Source organism: Brachyistius frenatus, unplaced genomic scaffold (genome assembly GCF_029030835.1).
Source record: "Brachyistius frenatus isolate BFR_SWC_R1_liver_20210118 unplaced genomic scaffold, ASM2903083v1 Contig_15, whole genome shotgun sequence".
Taxonomy (NCBI): Eukaryota; Metazoa; Chordata; class Actinopteri; family Embiotocidae; genus Brachyistius; species Brachyistius frenatus.
Genome location: NW_027210614.1, coordinates 3,594,825 through 3,619,461, shown reverse-complemented (window position 1 = coordinate 3,619,461; position 24,637 = coordinate 3,594,825). Strand labels below are relative to the sequence as shown.

At 38.4% G+C, this 24,637-nt stretch overlaps 1 protein-coding gene across 1 annotated transcript in view; it reads left to right on the top strand.

Moving 5' to 3' along the window:
* Window positions 1-24,637, top strand: part of spon1a (spondin 1a) — a 71,471-nt gene that overhangs the window by 25,342 nt on the left and 21,492 nt on the right. The gene's annotated exons all lie outside the window — the stretch shown is intronic.

Below are 24,637 nucleotides of genomic sequence, written 5' to 3'. Positions count from 1 at the left end.
AACTACTTCACAAACATTTTGTCCTGCACAGGAATCTTTATTCCACGTGTCTTTTGGTGCACTTAAATTACATTTTGTGGCAGCACTGACCAGTCAGAAACCAAATCAGAGTTCGTGTTTGACAATTGATATTTTATGTTTAATGAATGCAAAGATGAAGAAGAGCTGCTGTCTCTTTGTTAGAACTTTTTTCCTTTTGAGACAGGCCGTGCCGGCAGTAGCTAGTTAGCATGCTAACTTCAGTAGTTATCTCTGCAAAGTGCTTGAAGATTCAATCAATTAAAGAGTATTTCACACATGAGACCCAATAAAGCAAATGGAGTGATCAAAGTTGACATATTGATATTTGAGGTGTATTGATTTATTCACCATGTCAACCTGAAGCCTCGTTTTGATCCCCTAGCATTTGCTCTGTTCAAGTTATTGGGCTGTGTGTTTATCCAAACTCAACACTCACCATTCAAATTAGAAGCCCTTTAGCGTTTCAGTAGACAGACAAAGTTTTGTGAAACACAAGCAGGTAGATATGACTGTTGTCATATATAATGTTGTGACTGAAATCAGATAATAACACTTCAGATGAATAATCCAGAACAGCTGTTGAAAATAGCATGACTTTACTGTTGACTTTATTAAATTAAAGTGATGGAAGTCAAACATTATTGACTATTGTATGTTGCCACTGTAAGAACAGTGGTTACACAATCTCAGAAACAGCAACATCGTAACCATGCACTCAATTGTGTGTGCGCTCGTGTGCGACCTGTAAAATATACAGGGACAGTATCCAGTTCCCTTTTATAAAATGTGTTGCATACCAATTTCACTACATTCATTCCAATAAGGGCACAGTTGGCTTATGTGACATGTGCATAATTTCAACACGTATTACAAAAGCATACTCTAACCCAAGTAAGCATAGAATGACATTTTGATTGACGTTTTCATAATGAGTGAGTATTCTCTTTTTTTTACTTCACAGACCGGTATAAAGCAGATTGGACAAGATTGAATGACTGAGAGCTAGTTATTTCCTTGCATCATTAGGTTTTGTAATGTATTTTTAAGATTCAATCTTTCATCAAACAGTGAGGGATCAAACTGTTCTTCACCGTGATGTCATTCAGCGTCAGTAAATCTACCCTTCTCATTTGATTAAATCCTTGACCAACTATAGCCTGACTTTATAAGAGAATATGTGACAATCCCTGTGGCATAAAATATGTATGATACATTAGAAAGTCACCGCCTTTTATGTTCCATGAAACAATGTCGTTGATGAATACTCAAAATACATACTATGACAGTTGACATGGTTATGACTCTATAAATGTGTTTATGAGGCTCCTACAGTAGGCACTGTGCTGTATTCTCTTGTATGACGTCATTGACACAGTAAGACAAGTGGTTTGCTAAAAGGGGTCAAGTTGTGTTGGGGCTGGGGGTTTAAATACTGTTTGGATTCACAGGGGTTTAGATCTTTACTCTTGAGTGCTGTACCTCTGAGCTAAATCCTCTCTCAACCATGTTGTAATATAATGAATCGCGGCATGGAGAAACTCACCCATTAAACCCTCTTAAACGAGGGCATGTACAACATTTTTGCCAGAGGAGGATCTTGCAATTATAATATGGATTAAGCAATTTAATACACGCTGAAATGGTAACATGGACTATCTTTAGGTACTTCAAACAGAAAAAGGGTTTATTTTTATGTGCAAAACACTGTATGTAGATGTGGTTTTACCTTTTGGCTTGCATAGAAAACTATTTTTTGTTTGACTAAAGTGATAAATGACACATCTCAGGGACATGTGAAGCTGTGTCAGTCTTCTTCGAATGCAATGGTGATTATTGCAATAGGTAACTCTCTTCAAAATAGCCCTTTGGACACAACACAGTTGGATGCACTAAATGTTAACATGGTAACTCCCACATAAGCTGCAAGCTCTTTTTCTCTCTTTCACTGTTTATGCTATTGTCAAATCGCTATATATCATATTTCTTTTGTTTCTTGTGTATATTTCTGTGCACCGCTGCGTGAAGTCAGGTTTACCACAATGGGCTAGCAATTAGCTGTTTAGGGGCCTACCAGAGGGTGAAGTCTTGAGCCCAGCTCTGTATCCAACCTTGCCAAGCCATGGTGGACAATGCCAAACCTCAGTGTGTGAAAGAGCATGCAGAAATTCCTAACTCTTCACCACCAACCCCATGGTCACTTCACCCGTGCTACACAACTCTTAAGTTTGCTGAACATTTTGTCTTTTTGGTCATCTTCTTTTCTTGTCTAAAAGAGAAAAAAAAAAAACAGTCATGTTTAGTTAGGAAGGAATAATTCTTTAATTTCAGCTGGCAGTTTTCTCTTGGCTTGTCAAGTCAGCTTTACAAGCTCAGCAAAGATATTCCTGTTCGGGAAAACAAAGTTCTCACAGACCTTAATGCCTGCCTTGGCTTCTAAGACTGTTATTATGATTGCCAAAATGCAGTGGGGTATAGTAAGCCTACATGTGCTTTGTGTGCCTGTGTGCGTGCACATAACTATAGTTTGGGTTCTCCGAGCGGGTTTTCTATTTTTCCTATAATGAAGAAATCCAAGGAACTTCTTCTGTTTTATTATGTGGCACCTAGGTCACAGTGCAGTGAGGTGCTTTCATGCAAATAGCATTTGCTTCTTGTTAATTTGTATAATTAGGATTGGTATTCATGCAGGTATATTTTCTGTGTGTGTGTGTGCGCGCGCGCGTGTGTGTGTGTGTGTGTGTGTGTGTGTGTGTGTGTGTGTGTGTGTGTGTGTGTGTGTGTGTGTGTGTGTGTGTGTGTGTGTGTGTGTGTGTTTGTTTGTGTGTGTGTGTGTGGGTGTGTGGCCCTAATGTTGACTTAACTGGGCCTTGGTGTAACTGGCTGTGACTTCAGGGCTATATACACATTCACAGGGATAAAAAGATCGATTATTCTGGGATCTCAGACATCTTGGCCAGAGGCAGCTCTGATAAAAATCATCCCATTGTCCAGAGACTTGAATGGACGAAGAGAGTAGTAGCATGCAAAGGAGAGAGGACCAGACACCCCTGTAGATCCTCATGTTAGTACAATACAGCTTTCAAAGATTAGTTATTTGCCTTGTTCGCCTTATTTGGATACGCTGAACTTTTCTGTGAATATGTCAGTTCTTGTGAGTGTGAGATGACACAGTTTATGGAAATTGCAATTAAAATGTATGCTAAACATATGAATGTTTTGACTTAGCACTGTATCTGTAGTCTCCAAGGATAATCTTTTATGCTTTTATTTTGAGTTATTAATCAACGCTATTAATACATCTCTTGTGGTGTTTTAAGTGTTTATCTGTTTATATGCACACGTGCATATGCATATTGAGTTTGTTTATTTGTGAATTTCAGATTTCATAATTATCACAGACTATTTGTCTTCTTGGTTTTTGATTATTCTCTTGTTCAGTGCTCCGACTGCTACAGCATGCATTTACAGAACAAAGTATACGAGGTGGACAAAGTGTGAGAGAGGAAGCGAAGAACAGATTGAAAGGAAGTCTTTCAATTGGGCACATACTGAGTAGCAGGTTAGTGTACATGGTTAAAGAGACATATGCAAGATGCCATATGCCTTTCACATTCTCACTTGCATGCTTACTCAACAGTAAAGGGCTGTAAAACTGCATATTTTCCATCCCATCTGTCTGGAACTGGAGGCTGTCTAATTTACTGTACATGGTAAAAATTTGGCGTGGCAAATTGCAAAATACATGATGAAATACTTGCCCTAAAGGTTTTTGCAGTGACAAATCAAGGTGACAAATTGAGAGGTCACAGCAGAACCTATATAAAGTTATTTCAAGTTATAAAAGCTGACTGTCATGAAGGAACATTTGTGGTATGGAATAGAGGTTTCTCTTATTTTTGAGATCTTCATAAGGTCAAGGCCAACTAACTACAATAAACCATCATCATAAATTTGTCAGATATTTTATTCATGACGTGGCCTCAACAAATCTGTTTTCAGTAATGGCTCTACCTGATATGGTGTCCCCATGTAAATGAGACCGTGGCTCTGAGGGCCCCAATTCACTGCAATCTCCATATCATTTGGTAGTCTGGGGACCACGAGTCTGTCTTCGCAATCATGGGTCAAGCAGATGAAGGAGATAGACACTGATTGACAGTTAAGGACGTAGTAAAACATTCAGACATGACCACACATATTTCTGACACACAAATCAAACAAATCAAACACAAGACAAACACATAACTGACAAGGAATGCCTCTTATTGTATTGTGATATATGATAGCATTTAAATACAGTCTAATAATTATTATGAATGTCTATTGTAAATAGTGCAATCATGTCTTATTAAAGATTAACCGATGCGTATTGGAAACTAAAAAACAAGCAAGAGTCCTCCATTTCAAACACCAGCTTTGAACCAGATTCTATATAGAAAAGAAAATGTAAAATTAATATGAATAGCAAATGCCAAACCTTGGCTTTTACATCTGTTTGTGCTACTTGCTGCTATCTTATAATATGTGCTACGAGCATCCCGTCTTGCTGAACAGATTCCAACCTAATGCCAGTAGAACAAGGCATAGAAGTAATTAGCTAGTTTGTTTACATAGAAACAAAGAAGAGATTGTCGATCAAACAAACAGCTGCAGTGTGTGAAACATGTAGCATTTGGTCAAGTATAATGTAGTGTGTACTGCCAGTCTCGCTTCTCTCTCACAAAACTAACATTTTGTCGAAACAGAGGCAAAATATGGAGATGACCACAGTAAAGTTGGCTATTGTGGGAATCAATGTGGGGCAAGTAACAACAGTTCCACTGTTAGCAGCTACTTTCAGAGCACATTAGATGATAACTCCAACCATTTATTGGCAATAAGTGCAACATTAAGGTACTTTATTTTCAAGGGCACCCTTATACTGTAGAGTTATAAATTTTGAATTTGTACAACTGAAAATGACTCTGGAACTACGATACTCCTAGTCGGCAGCTTTCAGTGACACAAACAACTTCCCAGCACTGTATGAAATTAGGAAGCAACAGCCCACAAAATATGAAGTCCCAAATCACATGATATTGTCTTATAACAAATGTATCCTTTTTTTTTTTTTTTTTTTTTTAACCAATGGACTACGTATTGCGATGTGTATTAAACCATGTGAGACAAAGAGATACACTTCCCGATCCAATATCATCACAATTATTAGTCCACAACAGCTTTTTATAACTTGATGACGACAGCAGTGATTTATTATCCAGAAGCACTGTTTTTATATGACTACAGCTTTTGCTAATTCCAGGTTATTGCTTACTCTGTGACTTTTAGTGCAGCATATTTCGTTTTTAATGTTATTTTGCCTCAAATGCATTAAAAAGCTCATTACTTTGTGTGTGTGTGTGTGTGTGTGTGTGTGTGTGTGTGTGTGTGTGTGTGTGTGTGTGTGTGTGTGTGTGTGTGTGTGTGTGTGTGTGTGTGTGTGTGTGTGTGTGTGTGTGTGTGTGTGTGTGTAACTGTGTCTTTTTGGTACCTCATTGGAACCTGGTATGAATACAGACCTTATCGGGACCAGTAGTACTCAGGGAGACAAAAGCCTGGATCTTATGTGGCAAAACGTAATTCCTCAGGTCTTGGTTAAATTTCGGATGTAAAGTGTGAACCGGGGTTAGTTTAGGGTTCAGGTCAGAACTAAATTATGGTTTCGTTTTGGGTTTGACTGTCCACAATGATTGGAAGTCAATGCAACGTCCTAACAAGGGTTGCTGTGCAAACTTGTATTTGATTCTTCTCCGCCTTTAGAAAGAATTAACAAATTCATAACATTCATGTTTCTGCTTGGGCCAGCTTCTAATTGGATGGAATAATTTTTGGGCAGTGGAACAGGTCAGTCCTTGCAGCAGAACTAGATATTGAAACGTGGAATTTGCATTTGATTGTTCAGAACTGATTAGATAATCTAAATTATGTTATTTCTAAGTATGTGAGGCTGCCTATTTGTTCTTGCAAAACTTAGCTGCAAGCAAAGATAAATGGGAAGAGTGTTGTGTGCCAACATACATACAAAACTATTTCCTTACACCTTTGTATTTACATTAAATACCTCAGGTTATCTGTAATTGCAAGTTAAAGTTTGATCGTTGAAAAGGATATTTCTTCTATAGCAAATGTTCTTTATGCATTCTTGACATTAAAAATTCTGCAGAGAGATATACTGTAGCTATTGCAGTTTGTGGTGTGTTGCATACTGTAAATTTATGCAAAGTAATGTTTTGCCTTCAGCATGTTTTTGTTTTTTGTTTTGTTTTTCCCCTCGGAGGCAATGCTTAGTTAATGTCTCCAGTGAGTTTTGGACTGAATTATGTATTCTGGTGCAAAGCTGTTTATGATTTAATGCGTCAATGAGAATGTGAAAGTATCTGATGTTGTATGGACGCATGGATGTATTATATCTGCTTTTAATTTGAAACTTTGGTGCTCAGCCTGAGTCAGTAATAATTGTGCTGTCTTACCAGCAGTGGGCAGTTTCAGGATTATCACATACTCTGCAGTGCAGTACATCATACCACAATGGCCACTGACCTCCTTACAGAGTAAGAATGAAAGTTAGTAAAACGTAAGGAAAGCTTAGAGAGCGACAGACACCCTGAACTGGGTCATCAAAGGCAGTTACCTCAATTCATCTCTAATAATATCCCCTCGCCCTGGGCCCAGGTCTGCTGGAGTTGCCTGTATGATGGCTCAGGCTGCTTGATGAATGAGTGTGCCAGGCGGGACTACAGCCTTCCAGAGTGTGCTGCAAGGCTCAGAGATTGCCACCGAGGACAACCACGGTCAGCAAATCAATTCACAGCTCTCTAGAGAAGTAGTCAGCGCTTGCAAACTCATCTGCCTCTGGCATGGCAGACTCTCTTGTCGCCACGTTTTCCCTCCCACCTGTGGGATGTTCCCCCATCCTGTTTTAAGTAAGATTGGTGTGACTGAAGTGACTTCACCTATGCAATATCTAAACTGCAGCCTATTCTGCAGGGCAGGATATGGGAATGTCACTGGAGATTTAATTAACACCTGAAGGCTGTGTAAGCCTTTACGCTATGTGCTGATAAAAGCCAGCTTGCATACCATTGGAATTTCAAAGCAATTTTTTTTATGTCTATTAATAGTTTTGAGTACGTGCTGGGACCGACAGATCAGAGATTTCTGAGCAGAACTTTGATTACAACATCAGAGGAGCTCCTATCTCACCCAGGGAACTGGCTGCTTTAGACCAAGTGGGGCTTTGACTTGCAAGCAGAAAACAGCTCTTAATTTCACATAATTGTGCTGTCCTAGGGAATAGTTTGACCAGCTTGAATACAGAATGAAGTATTGTGTCATCTTTAAGATGAGCAGAATCCCTCTGACTCACAATTGAATATGAACAATGTTATGCAACAAATAAATAAGCTTTTAAATTAGCTTATTATCATTCTTATTGTTATTAAATGAATATTTTTTCTGCATCTCACATTGCACTTTCACATCAAATTACCAAGACACAAAATAGAAATTCATGCAATAGTCATTCAAAATCTTCACTGTCAGATGACTTTAATGAATTATTATGGTTACGTATATAAGTATATGAATTATGATACTTAGTTATGCACACAGGAATATCAATGAGGTGAAATAAATGCATGGTAATTATAGTATTAGTTACCATGCAAATACCTCTGTTATTTTTTTTTTAGCATGATGATTATAGGAGTATGTGCTTTAGCTAATATTGCAAAGGGATCTAAAAATAAGCTCCAGCTGTTTCTGCTTCATGAATGTCTTCCTGCTATTGCTTTGAGAGAGGAGGTGTCATTTCAGCATAGCCACAAGGAACCTGAAATAGCTGTTTGTATAAATCTTAGCAGAAACTGTGTGAATGATTTGAACAATTTCAATAGCAGTCTCCTCTGTGCTGTTCTTTAGTGACAGACTGGCTTTTCTGGCATGACAGATGCTAATACAGTTTTATTTGCATTGGGAACCTGGTCATCTGCGCTACTGCACTATTTTCTGGGGCGACACCCAGGGAAATAAAAACTCTATTTAGAGCAAACTCAACCCTAAAGAGTCTCTGTTTAAAATACATATTTCATGAATAGCACATACCAGGAAATGCTGATAAATACACACACACACACACACACACACACACACACACACACACACACACACACACACACACACACACACACACACACACACACACACACACACACACACACACACACACACACACACACACACACACACACACACACACACACAGAGAAAGAGAGAAAGTATCAGTCATAATGGTTCAGCTCTTTGCTTTTGGTGCACAGCCAGAGGATAATTTCAACATGATGGACTGTTGAGTTTTTTCAGTTGTGGCCTGATCTTAAACAGTTTGCAAATCAGTAGGGTAATTGGTCTTGTGCATACGAGATTGAAGTGCAGTTGAAAAACACATTGTAAACGCAATTAATATACAATCACACAAAACGTGGAAGTCAGAACAGTCCCTTCTATTAGTGGTTATTCACTGTTGAGCAGGTGGATACTTGTAGGAGTGAATTATGTGACAGGTTCCTTTGTTTTTCCCAGTGAAAGCTGGTTGTGGCAGCTTGAGGGCTGAATGGTGCACTCACTGTTAAAGGGGTGAGATGGATCAGCAATGATTTCCTTTTTCATCTTTGTTTGCAGTTAAGTGTTCTGTTAAGTTATGGGGATATAGGCCTTCACATCGGGGAGAGGAGGTGTGGATGTGTTACAGATTTGTACCTGGGCATTCCTACCAGTTCTTCATTATTTACACATTGTGTCACTTTGTGATAGTGACAAAGTAGTGAGGAGGTTGGTGTGGATGGATGGCTCAACAGAGCACCAGGACACTACTAGTTGTACCTTGTTTCTAACCATCAGTCACTGTTTTTTTTTTTTTTTTTTTAAGCATGACTGTGGTTGTTAACGAGGTGTCAATCCAACATTACACAACTATTTCTCTTTTGCCATCTCTGCCCTTAACACATGGTATTACTGTATGAAGGTTGGCTTGATGTGGAACCACTGAAAAAGAGCTCTATGATAGCAATAACAATATTTATAGTATGAAGTGGGGCTTTACCAAGTGTCACTGTAGACTGCAAATTAGCTTCAGAAATCCCTAGCAGACAAGCTTTATTTTGAGGAGTAAAATCTGTTCCCATGACTTTATCCCAGTCTTTAGTCCCATTATGATACATAGATATATTATGTATTTTTTGATAGTGTTTGTTTTTGGACATAACACCTCTACACACTTGCTGAATTTCAACCCAAACACAACACAGTGCATATTTCAGACAGTTGATTAATTGTAGCAGGTTGTTGTTCATTCTGCAGTGAGAGCACCTTAATGACTGTATGGCTGCCTTTCCAGCCAAATTCATATTAAACCATTACAAGTGTCAGTGGAGCAAGCAGGCAATATTAAACCATATTAACACTGTGACTCTGTTCCTAACCATTTCTTATTTGTGATGATGCCAGTTTAAATGCTGTTTCTTGCATAACAGGGAATTACAAATGCTAAATCAAGCATCACAAATGAAGGTTCACTGCGCTTGTCAGGACTAGATGGAAATTATTCATGCAATATGAATCTTTTCCCTCCAAGATGAGAGTATGTCATCTGTACTGCATGATGTGTCTTCTCTAATGAATACAAGCAGTTTTCTGTTCTGGAAATGACTCCACTGAGTTCTTCACAATATGTTTTTATGACATAATCCAGTTTGTGAGCAAACACATTTTAAAAAGTATTTTCAGGCTATACATAGTAGATACTTACAAATAAAGTCTTTGTATATACAGTATACATACACGTATGCATATATTAAAATATTTTCCCTTTTTAGAGACGCAAACTTTGAGGTTAGGTACACAGTATATTTCACTGTTATTGGGAACTAGTGAAATGCCTTTCTGTCCTTTTACACTTCCATTTGTGCTTTGTGTACACTCACATGCCATATCATCTAATCAAATCAGTAACACAGAAAACAGACAACCACTAGAAATGGCAACATGTCCAAAATCTTTCTATATATTGTATAATAGAGAAAATGTTCTCCTCAAACTGCTGTTTATCAAATATGTTTTGCAGTCTCTCCTTCGTTTGGTTGGTTTGACTCCCTTTAAAGACTGTCATTTAACACATGCTGGTCATCAATGCACACCCGTATGCTGTTATGATTTCAATGAAGGTGTATGAAATGATTTTATAAGTAGAGGATTATCTGTTCCTGTCATACAAACTTTAACTTGAACTCTCTTATTATTCAGGTATGGTATTTCCCTTTCCAGATTGTCTAAAGTCAGTCTAATTTCCATAGTAACTTGATTTTTATAGTTGAGGTTGTGTTTCCAGGTGCATTTCTATTCTCCTGATTCTTCCAGTGAATATTTTTGCAATCAGAGTTTTTACGTCAAAAGTCTGACTACTGATTGTGCTTTGACTGTGGCTTTTCTTCCATTTCTAGAAATAGCCTCGAAGCCTACTTTCATGCCTACACTCAGAGATGTTCATTGTGCCTGAAAGAAATCATCCTTTGTGAGCGCTTGCTCTTATTTTGAGTTTATTGCTTTATTTTTTTGGTGTTGTACCTTAATTGTAGCAAAAATACTGATGCACAGTCTCCTTTTCTAATGTATGTCAGTTTGTAATGCATTTACCAATTTTTATTAGACATATGAAACCATTAAAAAGGCTTTTTTAGGGACACTATCCATTGTGGCTGGTTGAGAGGAAGCAGAGCGACCTTGAAAGTAAAGTCTCTCCAATGACAAAATCGTGTCACCGGTTGAGTAATTTTGTGGTGCAACTGCAGTTAATGGAAAAGACTGCTCTCTATCCTCAAATTAATTCTTTACCCTGTTAGAATTCATCTAAGTAGGACTGTGGACTTTCCTGAATTGAATTTGGATGAATGTTAAAACAAATGCCCAAGACTACGTCCATGTTTTTCCCAAACACTAACAACATGAGGTAAATAAATCCAAGTAGCTCTCTACCTTAATTATGTCCAACAAAAGTCCTGCATAGTATTCTTTTGTATCAGCCCCCATGAGGTTTCAAATGAGCTGAGCTGATACTAAAAGGTGATGTCATAATAATGCAGACCACTGACTGGTCAGAGAGAATCGGCACAATCACTGCCTCACTGAATGCGCAAGACACAATATTCTGCACAAACTTGCTATTGTTAACTTGCCAAACTATCATTGTGGTCATCATTTTTTCACTGGACTACTTGATTAATGGCAACGTATGTCAATTGTAATGTCATCAAATGAGGAGAAGACTGGTTTCCATTGATAGGATTCAGCGAGTATGTGTGTCAAATTGAAAATGACGTCAAGGCAGTTTCATGCAGCGTTGCAATGAGCAGGCACTATCTGCATTGGAAAATTAAATCCATAATAGTACCAAAAGCAAATAGAATCCAGTTATTAATGGCTTAATACCATAAGTAACTATGACTCCTCAGGTTTTTTCCAGACATAGATTTGGATGTTACCAGAATGTTTTTCTATTTGGCCACAAACATTATTAGTTGTGTGTTCTACAGTATTTGTCATAAGTGATTACTTTTCTGTCTTTCTGTGTACAGGTCAGTCAGTTTGTAGGAAAAACTCTACGTACAAATCATTAAATTGAAAAGAAATAAACATGAACAAATACTATACATTTTTTACAGTAATATAATATCTTTATTCTTCTTTAACATTGATGTTGCAACTAAAACAATGATCATAACAAGCAAACAAAAATGTTCTAGTCACACACACACCACCCACATACACAAACATAAACATTCACAGATGTTCAGAATTACTTAGTGTATGACCAGGTTGGCATTTGAAAGGCAATTAATGGACGAGCAGGCATGTAATCACACCTCCCTGTCAATAAAAGGCTCAGGTGCAGCACAGATCAACATGTGCAGAGACACAGATTACATGTAAAGGAATGCATGCACATGTTTTGTTTTGTTTTTTCAATACAAACAGGAATATATTACCCAGCTACACAGCCTTTTGTCACCCAGGCAGCAGCTGCACCAGAGACAGCACAAGTAGTAATGCCTACTTGCAGATTGTGCTGGAAAGCAGCTATGAATTCACAAGCATTGTTGATCACATTTCGTTCAATAAGCTGCTTTCTCAGGGTTGTGATGTTTCTGCTCATAACTGTTCTAATAGAGTTAAAACTGTTTTTACAGAAGGTTTCAAATCAAGTCTATGAATGATTGAGGAAGATGTCCTTCAAGGATCAATATTAGGCCCTCTGCTATTTACTCAGTACATAAATATTATCTATTTTCCCAACTCATCACAGTAATGCCCTTTTCCTACAAATAACACCATCTTTAATGCCATCAGCCCCACTGCAAACCAGGCTTTCTCCAGACTGCAGGCTTCATTTGATGATGTGCACGTCGTCCTATTTGATTTAAAACTTTTCTTTAAATTCCAAAGACAAAATGTGTGCATTTCACAAGAGCATGTGCCATTGATTTTTCCAATCCCACATATGCCTTAAATTGAGATCTATTTGATACACTGCAGCATTATGAACTTGGGAATTTGGCTACAGCATCCTACAAAACTCATGTTGAACTTGTTGCTCAAAAATTTAATTCAAATGGGAACATACCACACAGAGCTTCTCCTCTGAAAACCATCATACAGTCCAGTATACTGGACGATACACAGTATCGTGGACTGAGTGGGTAGGCAAGGCAAGTTTATTTGTATAGCACATTTCAACAACAAGGCAATTCAAAGTGCTTCAACCACTGAATGCTGGCTAACCAAAGTGCCTTTTGATTTGGGCATCACGATTCTGTGTCTTTATTTATAAGGCTTTTCTAGTTTTCTATATGTACCCAGAAATAAATATAAATTTAAAAAAAGTGGCCACCTGTGTAAATTCAATGTACTGGAAAACATTATCCTAATCAGTGATTGGGCGAACTAACAGTATGAGGTAATTTATTACAGAGAACTTTACCACAGAGTTTCACTATTAACATCTCAAGAAGACCAGTTACCTATAAGTACATTAAACATGAGAAAATACTGCAAGAGCCAGATCGCAGAGTCAAAGATGGAACATGCGAAACAAATAAAAGTCATGCATTAAAATATATCCTGTATTAAATCCCATATTAAGATGTTTCAGTTCGTCTCTGTGAAAAAATGAATTGCCTGAGAAGCGCAAGGGTTTCCAGTGGGCCTGCAGAACAGCCATCCTGCACAATCGTCTTGGTAATGAAGGAAAAGGAGAAGACGTGAGGGTTGCTAAGGTTTTCTGTGCCAGTGGGAAAACCATGCACTACTCGGGTATTACCTCGCTGAGGCAGTATTTAAAGACTATACCCTCAGCTCTCTGTGAGCCAATTTCATGGCTGATCTCCTCAGTGTGAGGGAGTGCGACAGGTCAATTCCACCCCAGCAGGAAAGACATGGCCTCGTGGGTTCAGAGGACTCTCACAATGGGCTCACTTCCAGCTCATAGTGTAGCTATTTAACAGGGTCAAGAGCAAACTTCTATACAAATTAAAATGAAGTCCAATTACACATTAATGCACTGATGTAAATGTCTGTGTCCTTGTCTGTATGAATCTCTTGGAGACTAAATAAAAATAAACAAAAATAGACAAATTAATGAATAAATAAATACCAGCACTCAAGATGAGATGAAAACCAAATTTCTTTGAGATGCACCTCGGGGGTCACAATACTACCATCTTTATCAAATATAAAGACAGTTTAGACATATGACCATAACCAGCCAACATAACCTTCTGTAACGACTAGATCAGGGGTGGGAAAACTACGGCCCGCCCGTTGGTCTTTTTAATCCGGCCCGCCGAAGATTGGTACAGAATTGCCCAAATCAAATCATATCACAATTATGACTGCATTCATTTGACCTTGTCCTGTAATACCTGGCGGTCCACCAGGTGGCGCACTAGGCGCAGTGATACATTGACTTGATTTTGCAGAGGCCGGGCTGCTCTCTGTTGTTACTCTGCTGCTGCTCTGAACCCATCTGCAACAATGAACGGGCCAAAGAAAAGAAAAGTCGACAGCGAGTGCCAAGTGTTTAATAAGGAATGGGCGACTAAATACTTTTTCACTGAAGTCCGGTCGAAGGCTGTGTGTCTTATTTGCCAAGAAACCTTTGCGGTTTTAAAGGAATACAACATCAGCCGTCACTTTTCCACCAAGCATGCTAATTGCGCTAACAACCAGTCAACGCGGGAACGGACGGCGACCGCTCAGAGGTCGGCAGATAGTTTGCAGGCTCAGCAAAACACCTTTATCTGACCTTTATTTATCCAAGAATCAAGCACGAAGGCAAGTTATTTGCTGGCATTCAAATTAGCAAAGACCAGCAAGCCTTTCTCCGAAGGGGAGTTTCTCAAAGAGTGTGTGGTAGAGACAGCAGGTGTCTTGTGTCCTGAGAGAAGAACAAATTAGAAAACATGAGCTCATCACGCAGGACGGTGACTCGCCGTGTTGAGCTGATTGACGAAGACTTGGGTAGCAAGCTAAACAAAAAAGCGGAGTTATTTACATCATATTCCTTGGCACTGGACGAAAGTAATGACATAAAGGACACCGCTCAGCTTTTAATTTTTATCAGAGGGATTAATGACTGTTTGAGATAACAGAGGAGTTTTTGGCCGTGGAATCCCTGAAGGGGAAAACGCGGGGAGAGGACTCGTATGACGGCGTGTCGGGGGTCATCGAGAGGCTCCAGCTACCTTGGAGTCCGCTCGCCAACGTTACCACAGACGGATCGCCAAATTTGACTGGAAAAAACAGCAGGTTGCTCAAAAGAATCCAGGAGAGGGTGAAAGAGGACAACCCTGAGCAGGAGGTCATTTTCTTATACTGTGTAAATCCGTCCTGCAGCTCGACCGCGTAGTGAAGCCAGTTGTAAAAGTGGTTAACTTTATTGGAGCGAGGGGACTTCACCGTCGTCAGTTTATTAAGTTTCTTGAAGAAAATGACGCTGATCACCAGGACTTGCTTTACCACTCCAACGTCCGCTGGTTAAGTTTGGGGAAAGTATGTCAACGAGTGTTGGGAGCTCAAACAGGAGATTATCTCATTTTTGGAGCTACTTGAGAAAGCTGACGATTTTCCTCAGCTGAGTGACACAGATTGTCTTTGTGATTTAGCTCTTGCTGTGGACATACTGACACACATGAATGAGCTGAACGTGAAGCTACAAGGGAAAGACCAGTTTGTGCATGAAATGTACACAAACGTCAGAGCCTTCAAAACCAAGCTAGCTTTATTCTCAAAGCAAATGTCAAACAAGTCATTTGCTCATTTTCCCACGCTGGCTGCGCTGAAAGACGCCCCTCGACATGTGAAAAAATACAGGAAATCACTGGACAACCTGCACGGAGAATTCTGCCATCGGTTCTCTGATTTTGGAAAAATTGACAAGTCACTTCAGCTGGTGTCGTGTCCCTTCACACAAGACCCTGAAACGGCGCCACAGGAGTTGCAGTTGGAACTGATTGATCTACAATGTGACACCGTCTTAAAGGAGAAGTTCAACTCTCTTAAACTGGATGAGTTTTATGCTTCATTAAGCGCAGCCAAATTTCCAAACATCCAGAAGATGTCACAGAAGATGCTAGTGTTGTTTGGCTCTACGTACGTGCGTGAACAGACTTTTAGTGTGATGAACACCAACAAAGCACCTCACAGATCCCAGTTGAGTGATGAACACCTCAGATCTGTTCTGAGAATTGCCACAACAAAACCAACACCAGACTTCGATGCACTGGCAAAGAAGGGTGATCAACAACACTGTTCCCACTAAAAGTGAATGTAAGTATTAACACTGTAATGCCTTTTTTATGTTTATGTTTGATATGTATGCATCTGGTGCTGGCCCGGCCCGTCTGTCAAATTTTAAAAGTCAATGTGGCCCCTGAGCCAAAAGGTTTGCCCACCCCTGGACTAGATCCTGCTTCACATAGTCTGCCCTGGGGAAAGATCTTTGCCAGGTCTTGCAGAAAAATCTTCCAGTTTAGTAAATAAGCAAGTTGGGTGATTATTACTGTTCAGATGAAAAAAGTTAAATGTAGCCTATAAGAAATGGATTCATAGAGTACATCCTGATGTCCTCAGCTGCATCCATGGTTTCCAAACGAGTCCTTTACTTGCATCTTGATAAGAAAAGATGGGAGTAGAGAAGAACGGGGAAATTACATTTCTAAAGCAATGAGAAGTAATTTTCTCTGAAGCGTCATCTGAAGCAACATTCATTTGTGATGACAGACACAGAAGACTTTCTCAGTTCTAACAGTTCTATAGGGACTTCATGGTTCTGAGTTTGTTTTTCCCTTTTGGAATATCCAGGTAATAATAGAGACGGCACAGTGATTACCACTACCATCACAGCTTTTCTCTCTGTAATTTTTTGCTTTGAATGAAAAGCTTAACAAACATCTGCACATTTAATAAAATGCATTGTGCATTCATATAGTTCACAGGTCAGATGAACCAAAGTGTGTAAACGCTCAAATGCTCAGTGTACACGGTCTGTTCTTACCTGCAGCAGTTTTTTCTTAGAGCTATACATCAAAATAATTTAGAAGATTGAACATTTTGAGAAAATGGGGAAATCATTGTTCTAAATATATATCTCAGTATAGTTTCTATCCTACATACAAGGATCGTCAACCCAACAGGTGACTGAGTAGAGACGTATTTATTGTAGGAAGACAATAGATTCTCCTCTTCCTGGCTATAAAATCCAGGAAAAAGATGAAGTAATTAGGTTATTCAAACCCAGAGTTAACTGGTTAATTTGTTTTAAATAGATGGTGAATCAGGAAACATTTGTGAGCGTGGACTTCCTTTGGTTCTGTGATTTGTCTCCTGCCCAAAATAATGCAATGTTGTTGTGTGTTTTCAGAGCAGTTTATTCAGTTTTAGTTAATAACTGATTTCCAATAACGAGGTTATTGATGAAGGCTGCTCTCATGTGCCCATGCTAATTACTTCTCAGTCCTCAGTCAATTCTCCACAGAGCAGAAATGAGAATATCAGAATATCATTCATGATGGTTGACTGAAATGATTTCCAGACAAAGCGAAAAGCAATAAACAGAACAAAATAAATCTAGATACAGTATACCTATACACAAACTGCTGGCTGTGATGCTGTGGATCTTTGCCTATGCCTGAAATGAGAACATATTTGAGTTGAATTGAAACACTGCTGAAGTGCAGCTTTAAAGATACAGTATGTTCAGTTTCTCTAAAATTAAAAGTCTGATTTTAAAAGGGCACAAACATTAACCAAATTTCCAAAACGTGCTTAGAATGTATGTGCAAGTGCTGAATACCACTAATCAACATGTTTCTTGTCTAATTTAGCAACATTCATTGTTAATATGAAACAATTCTTTCAGATTACATGATAAATGTGATATAATTGTATAATTCTCAGATGTGATGGAAAATTTGGTTTATCAATTTCTACATTTTCTTAAATGTCCCGCTATACAACATCTAGTTCATAAGTACCTCTTTTGAAATAAAAATAAACCTGAAAACATTTAATAAATTAAACCAGTAAATTACTAGCCCAATATTGACAAGCATGCCCTTGTTTCATAATGATAATTGATTTAATAAAGTCAAAGATCTCTAAACAAAATTGGCAGTGTATATCAAAAGTCAAAAATGTAGTTTTCACTATGTTCTGTCCGAACATCAGAGAAACAAAACATGAAAAGAGAAGAAAAAAAAACTCAGCTGTAATACATTCTATTTATTTAATAAAGGCATGATATTTCCTAAATGAATAAATTAAAGATTAGATTAAGAATTTGTTTTTTTACTGACAGCATTATACTTTAAAGAAGGCAGGGTTTTGATTTGGTTTGATCAAGCTTTGTAACCATAGACAATTAAATACATTGGTAAATTAATTAAAATCAGTAAACACTGAAATTGTGAAATTGCAACATTGAAATATGAACACAGTGAGAAGCAGTATGTGGGTTTATTAGTAACTAATCTCTTTCTTTACAGTTCAAAAGACATTTCTTGAGTTCATTCTAATGAGATCCTGAGAGGTTGTCCCTTAGCTGCCTTTCTACAGCATGCAAGCGAGTTACAGACTTGCCTTTGCTCAATATTAAATTAGTAGAAGGAAATGACAGGCTCTGTGAAAAGCTAACAAGTATATATGTTTGGCTGGAGAAGAAAGGGATTAGTTATATTGCTAATAGGGTTCAGCTTTAGACATCCCTGTCATTACTGGAAATATACTCAATTTAAGCAGAAAGTCTACTTGCATGTCATCTTTAAAAGTCTATCCCTCTGTGCCTGCCTTTGACATATGAAAAGCAGGGATTGGATTTAGAAATACTTCTGCCAGTGGGAAGACTTTAATTAGTGGTGTAAGTTGACCAATTATCAGCTAACCAGTCAATTCTTCAGTCACTGTACTGAAAACACAAAGGTTTGTTGGCCAAAAACACATAAGAAAAACTAATACTATATTTTGAATAATAAAAGAACAGCAACACAGAACACTGGACAACAAAGCTGGAATTAACAGAAAACCAGAACAAAGAGACCACAATAACAACCTCCATAATAAACTACAAGCAGCCATGTGGACAAATACTATGGATTTATGGTAATGTGCAACATCATCTTTTGTAGCACTGAAATGAAGAGTCAAAACATGTAATTGTTTGCAACTGTAGTTCAAGTCTTGCTCTTAAAGCAGCATGAGAAACCATAATAAGTGCACTGGATGGGAGAACGGGCAAAAAGCACATGCAAGCATAGTTGTATGTGTTGACTGAGAAATTAAGTCAGAGTCTTGGGATTTAGTAGCAAGGTAATGATCTGGAAACACAGTGGTGCAGTGGTTAGCATTGTCTCCTCACAGTGAAAAGGTTCTGGGTTTGATTCTGGGCCTGTGCCATTCTGTGTGGAGTTTGCATGTTCTCCCTGTGCCTGCGTGGGTTCTCGCCAGGTACTCTGGCTTCCTCCCACCATCCAAAAACATGCGGCTCAGGTTAATTGATGATGCTACAAATTGCCCTCAGGGAGAGCGTGAATGGTCTTTGTTTCCATCTATCTCTGTGTTGGTCCTGTGAGGAGGCTGTGACTCAGTCGGTAGAGTGGGTTGCACACTAATCGGAAGGTTGGTGGTTTGATCCCCAGCTCCTCCTGTCCACATGCCTAAGTGTCCTTGAGCAAGACATTGAACCCTAAATTCAGTTTCGGTATGTTGTAAGTCGCTTTGGATAAAAGTGTCAGCTAAATGTAATGTAATGTAATGTAATGTGGTAGGTTGGCAACCTGTCCAGGGTGCACCCTGCCTTCACCCAAAGTGAGCTGGGATAGGCTCCAGCCCCCCCGTGATCCTGTTCAGGATAAAGTGGGTATAGATGATGGATGATAATGATCTGTTGCACATTTTGTCATTAAGCTAATAAATCTCTGCTACCAGTCATTAAACCTAACAGAAAAGTTGTGTGAAGCGATATAAGTGATTTTTGTCTAATGGCAGCATACATAAAATTATTTTTCTTATGTTATTAAAGTTTCTTATCCATTTTTTTTCAAAGGATTCTGACTTTAACTTCCATACTAGTGAAACTGCGTCAATAATTAGCAAGGCTCAGATTTCAGTAGGTTTGTGCATTAGCTCTCTTTTATTGTTACACTGCATTCATTAGGTTTTTGCATTGAACATCATCGACACCATATATGTTTTATACCATATTTACCAGAAAGATGGAGGTATAATGGAGGATTTGTATTGATGTGGGAGAGTTTATTATTATCAATGTCAAAAGCAGTCCATAAGGGTTCAAGCTCTTGAGTTTTGCTTTTGATTTTGAAGGAGGCTATTCACTTGTGTATTGCTCTTAAGTAGCATAAATGAATATTACTGGGGACAGATGTGACTGGGGCCACTGCATAGCTTGTGGACACGGTACTGACATGTCTGCAGTTAATTATGATACTTATCCATTCCATCAAAATCTCTAGGGAGCTACTAAGTGATGGATTTCTTGTAATTAGTGAGTAATCATAGGAAATATTCAATTACATCCTCTGTACTGCTTATACAAAGACTTTCTCCAGACTCCTACTTGTTATGGCTGAGGGTAATGAGAGCCAATATTGAGATTCAATGCTGTACCATTTTTGTATACACAGTATATGTTTTATTATTAAACTGCATACATTCACAATCAACAATAAATATTAGAGTATTTGTTAGGTCATAATTTGTGTATATGTCAACTGATTTGAGGTTAAGTGATGGAACTAATGAGCACGATGGTCATAACGCACCACAAGCAAAATTTGCAAGGAAAACATTACATCACCAAGATTTCCAAGCGATTGTTCGATGTTTTTTTTAATGCATGTTGCTAACTGGTTTTTAGGCTTTATTTTGAAGTGTTCTTGTGATGTGTTAATGGCTAGAGACACAGAGTGTGCCCACTGATAACCTGTGCATGGTTCAAAGCTGGCATCAGTTAATAATGTCAGCTCCTCTGATTCCCTTTTAAAAGCAGTACTCGTATTTACTGACACTTTGGACATGGAGTGGAAAGTTGAGACTGTCCTTTCCTCTGAAAAAAAAAACAACACAAACTTGTGAAATCTTAACTTTCACACACATCTTGGCATTTTGATATTTTATTGTTTCTTCATTGTGGAGAAAACTATTTGTATCTATTAATATCTTTTATTTCTGCTTCAGATCAGTATCTTGCACATTTAAAACATTTTACAAAGCTAAGCTGATTCAGAAGGATGGTTTCCAGAGAATTATGTCCTTTGTATACAGTGCATCCGGAAAGTATTCAAGGCGCTTCAATTTTTCCACATTTTGTTATGTTGCAGCCTTATTCCAAAATGGATTAAATTCATTTGTTTCCTCAAAAATCTACACACAATACCTCATAATGATAACATGAAAAATGTTTTTTATAAAGTTTTGCAAATCTATTAAAAATAAAAAACGAATAAAATCACATGTACATACGTATTCACAGCCTTTGCCATGACACTCAAAATTGAGCTCAGGTGCATTCTGTTTCCACTGATCATCCTTGAGATGTTTCTACAACTTGATTGGAGTCCATCTGTGGTAAATCCAGTTGATTGGGCATGATTTGTTAAGGCACACACTGTCTATATAAGGTCCCACAGTTGACAGTGTATGTCAGAGCACAGACCAAGCCATGAAGTCCAAGGAATTGTCTGTAGACCTCTGAGACAGGATTGTATCGAGGCACTGATCTGGGGAAGGGTACAGAAAAATGTCTGCAGCATCGAAGGTCCCAATGAGCACAGTGGCCTCCATCATCTGTAAATGGAAGAAGTTTGGAACCACCAGGACTCTTCCTAGAGTCGGCCGCCCGGCCAAACTGAGCAATCGGGGGAGAAGGGCTTTAGACAGGGAGGTGACCAAGAACCCGATGGTCACTCTGACAGAGCTCCAGTGTTGCTTTGTGAAGAGAGGAGAACCTTCCAGAAGGACAACCATCTCTGCAGCACTCCACCAAGCAGGCCTGTATGGTAGAGTGGCCAGACGAAAGACACTCCTCAGTAAAAGGCACATGACAGCCCACCTGGAGTTTACCAAAAGGCACCGGAAGGACTTTCAGACCATGAGAAACTAAATTCTCTGGTCTGATGAAACAAAGATTGAAGTCTTTGGCCTGAACGCCAAGCGTCATGTCTGGAGGAAACCAGGCACCACTCATCACCTGGCCAATACCATCTCTACGGTGAGGCACGGTGGTGGCAGCATCATGCTGTGGGGATGTTTTTCAGCGGCAGGAACTGGGAGACTAGTCAGGATGGAGGGAAAGATGAATGCAGCAAAGTACAAAGTCCTTGATGAAAACCTTCTCCAGAGCGCTCTGGACCTCAGACTGGGGCGAAGGTTCATCTTCCAACAGGACAACGACCCGAAGCACACAGCCAAGATAACAAAGGAGTGGCTTTGGACAACTCTGTGAATGTCCTTGAGTGGCCCAGCCAGAGCCCAGACTTGAACCCGATTGAACATCTCTGGAGAGATCTGAAAATGGCTGTGCACCGATGCTCCCCATCCAACCTGATGGAGCTTGAGAGGTCCTGCAAAGAAGAATGGGAGAAACTGCCCAAAAATAGGTTTGCCAAGCTTGTAGCATCGTAGACTTGAGGCTGTAATTGCTGCCAAAGGTGCTTCAACAAAGTATTGAGCAAAGGCTGTGAATACTTATGCAAGTGTTATATTTCCGTTCTTTATTTTTAATAGATTTGCAAAAAATTTAAACAAACTTTTTTCACTTTGTCATTATGGGGTATTGTGTGTAGAATTATGAGGGAAAAAATTAATTTAATCCATTTTGGAATAAGGCTGTAATATAACAAAATGTTATGTGGAAAAAGTGAAGCACTGTCAATACTTTCCAGAGGCACTGTATATAGTCCATAAGTGGTGGTGTTTTATGATGTTTAGGAGCAAAAAAGATAAAGATAGAACTTGTAATGCTTCCTTTCCTGCAGTTTGTTCTGCAAAAGGCTGTTATCATCCCAGTTTCAGACATTGGCGGTTTTGAGATATACAGTATGTTTCTCTAAAATTATTACAGCAACATTTGTCAGCTATGTTCCTCACTAGACTAGTGTTTCAAAAGTCCTTTTTCTTCACCTTCTGCCAGGGAAATTGGATTTTTAAAACCACTGTTGTAGATCAAATTGATGGCCCAATAAAAACAAAATGAGCCAAAGGATCTCTCCTTTTCTTTCTGTATATTAATCAGTACCTTTAGGAGTTGTTTTTGTAATTGTTTGATTTTGCAACAACGTTTTTCAAAAATTGCAAGCCATTCATGGAGTTTTATTTGATTTTTGTTCAGTAAACTTGTGTGAAAAAATGTTTAATATACTACTATCCCATTTTATACACCGTGTATGCTATTACCTATTGAAGGAAGAGTCAAATGTAATGACTTTCTATGATCATGAGCACACTGCACATCACAAAAATAGCTGGGAATATTTTAGTCCTCATCTTTATTTATATTCTGAATTTGAGGAACCACAGGTTTAAAGTTACAAAAATATTCATACTGTATGCACAAAAACAAAAAGTGTTATCTCTTACAACTGTAATGTATTCTTATGTATGAAACTACATCTCAGGGTCCCCTGTATCATACTCCATCGCCTCTCGTTCATCCTAATTATATTAGCATAATTTCATTAACAAGATTACATTTCCCATAAACACCATGTAATGCCTTCAGCTGAGCTTCTGTTGACCTTTATACTGAGAAATCGCAGGAGTTTTGCAGAGACTGGTTAAATAATTATTGCTCTTGCAGAATCGTAACTTGATATGCTGCATTACTGTCACAGTTCTAATAATACAAACTACACTTAACTAGTGTATCAATACAGAAGGTAAACGTGTTTTCCTTGTGCAGAAAGACAAACCAAACACTGTTTTCACTCTTTGTATTTTACCAAGAACCTGAACCAAAAGTGGCATTCATTTTAGGTTTGCAAATGTCTCACTAGATGAGATTTAAAACTGACTGAAGTGTTTATGCAAAACTCTAAAGCTTCTTTAAGCATACAATACTTTGTCAGGTTGTGGAAACATTCAAAGAGGATGAGTATGTAATATGTGTCTCCTCAGCACGGGCACAACCCATCACATCCTTGAGTCTGAAATAGGATTAGTCTGCTTTGCTTATTACCAGCCTGTCAGATTTGCTGCAATGAAATTCAATAATACAAAGCAACCAATGGGGTTGCTGACATTTTGGTTATTGGAACACAAGCTATTTCCTGAATGTATACTGGCCATAGAAAAAGCATCATTACTCTCATCATTACAACATTTGAGCAATTTTCTGCACACATGTACATAAATGATTCAATCAGAAGTATGCATTTGCATGACATTCCTTTTTTATCATGTTTAAATAGTCTGATAAAAAGCATTTTTGACAGTGTCTTCTGATGGATTTTTGAGGAAGCAGTGAGCTTTTGATCGGAAGAATAAAACCTTGAATGATGCCCTCACTGGCAGGAATCATTTTCATCATGATAGATACTCATTCTTTCATGTTTGCTATGTCTAAAGATACATGTACATATACTGTACGTATCTACACATACAGTGTATACATATAAATGTTTATTCCGTATGGTTAAATACAGTCTAGTCTGTCATCGTGTTGACCAAAAAATGTGAGAACGATTGTGTGAAGTGCGAGGTCACAACATGTTGAAGTGTTAAACATAATAACACTTGCACAACAGCTGTACAAAAAATACTTTATTTGTAAAACTTATAATGTTCATGTTCAGTTTGTGTTGTTGTGGTAATTCTTTTTTTGGGGGGATATTGTACTTTTGTGTTTGTGTATCTTTACTTGATGGTGAACTATCAGCCTTCACTTCATCTTGAAAGACTATTCCCATGTTTTGTTGGATTCATTTTTTTTTCACAGAAGTATTCTGGAAGAAAAAAC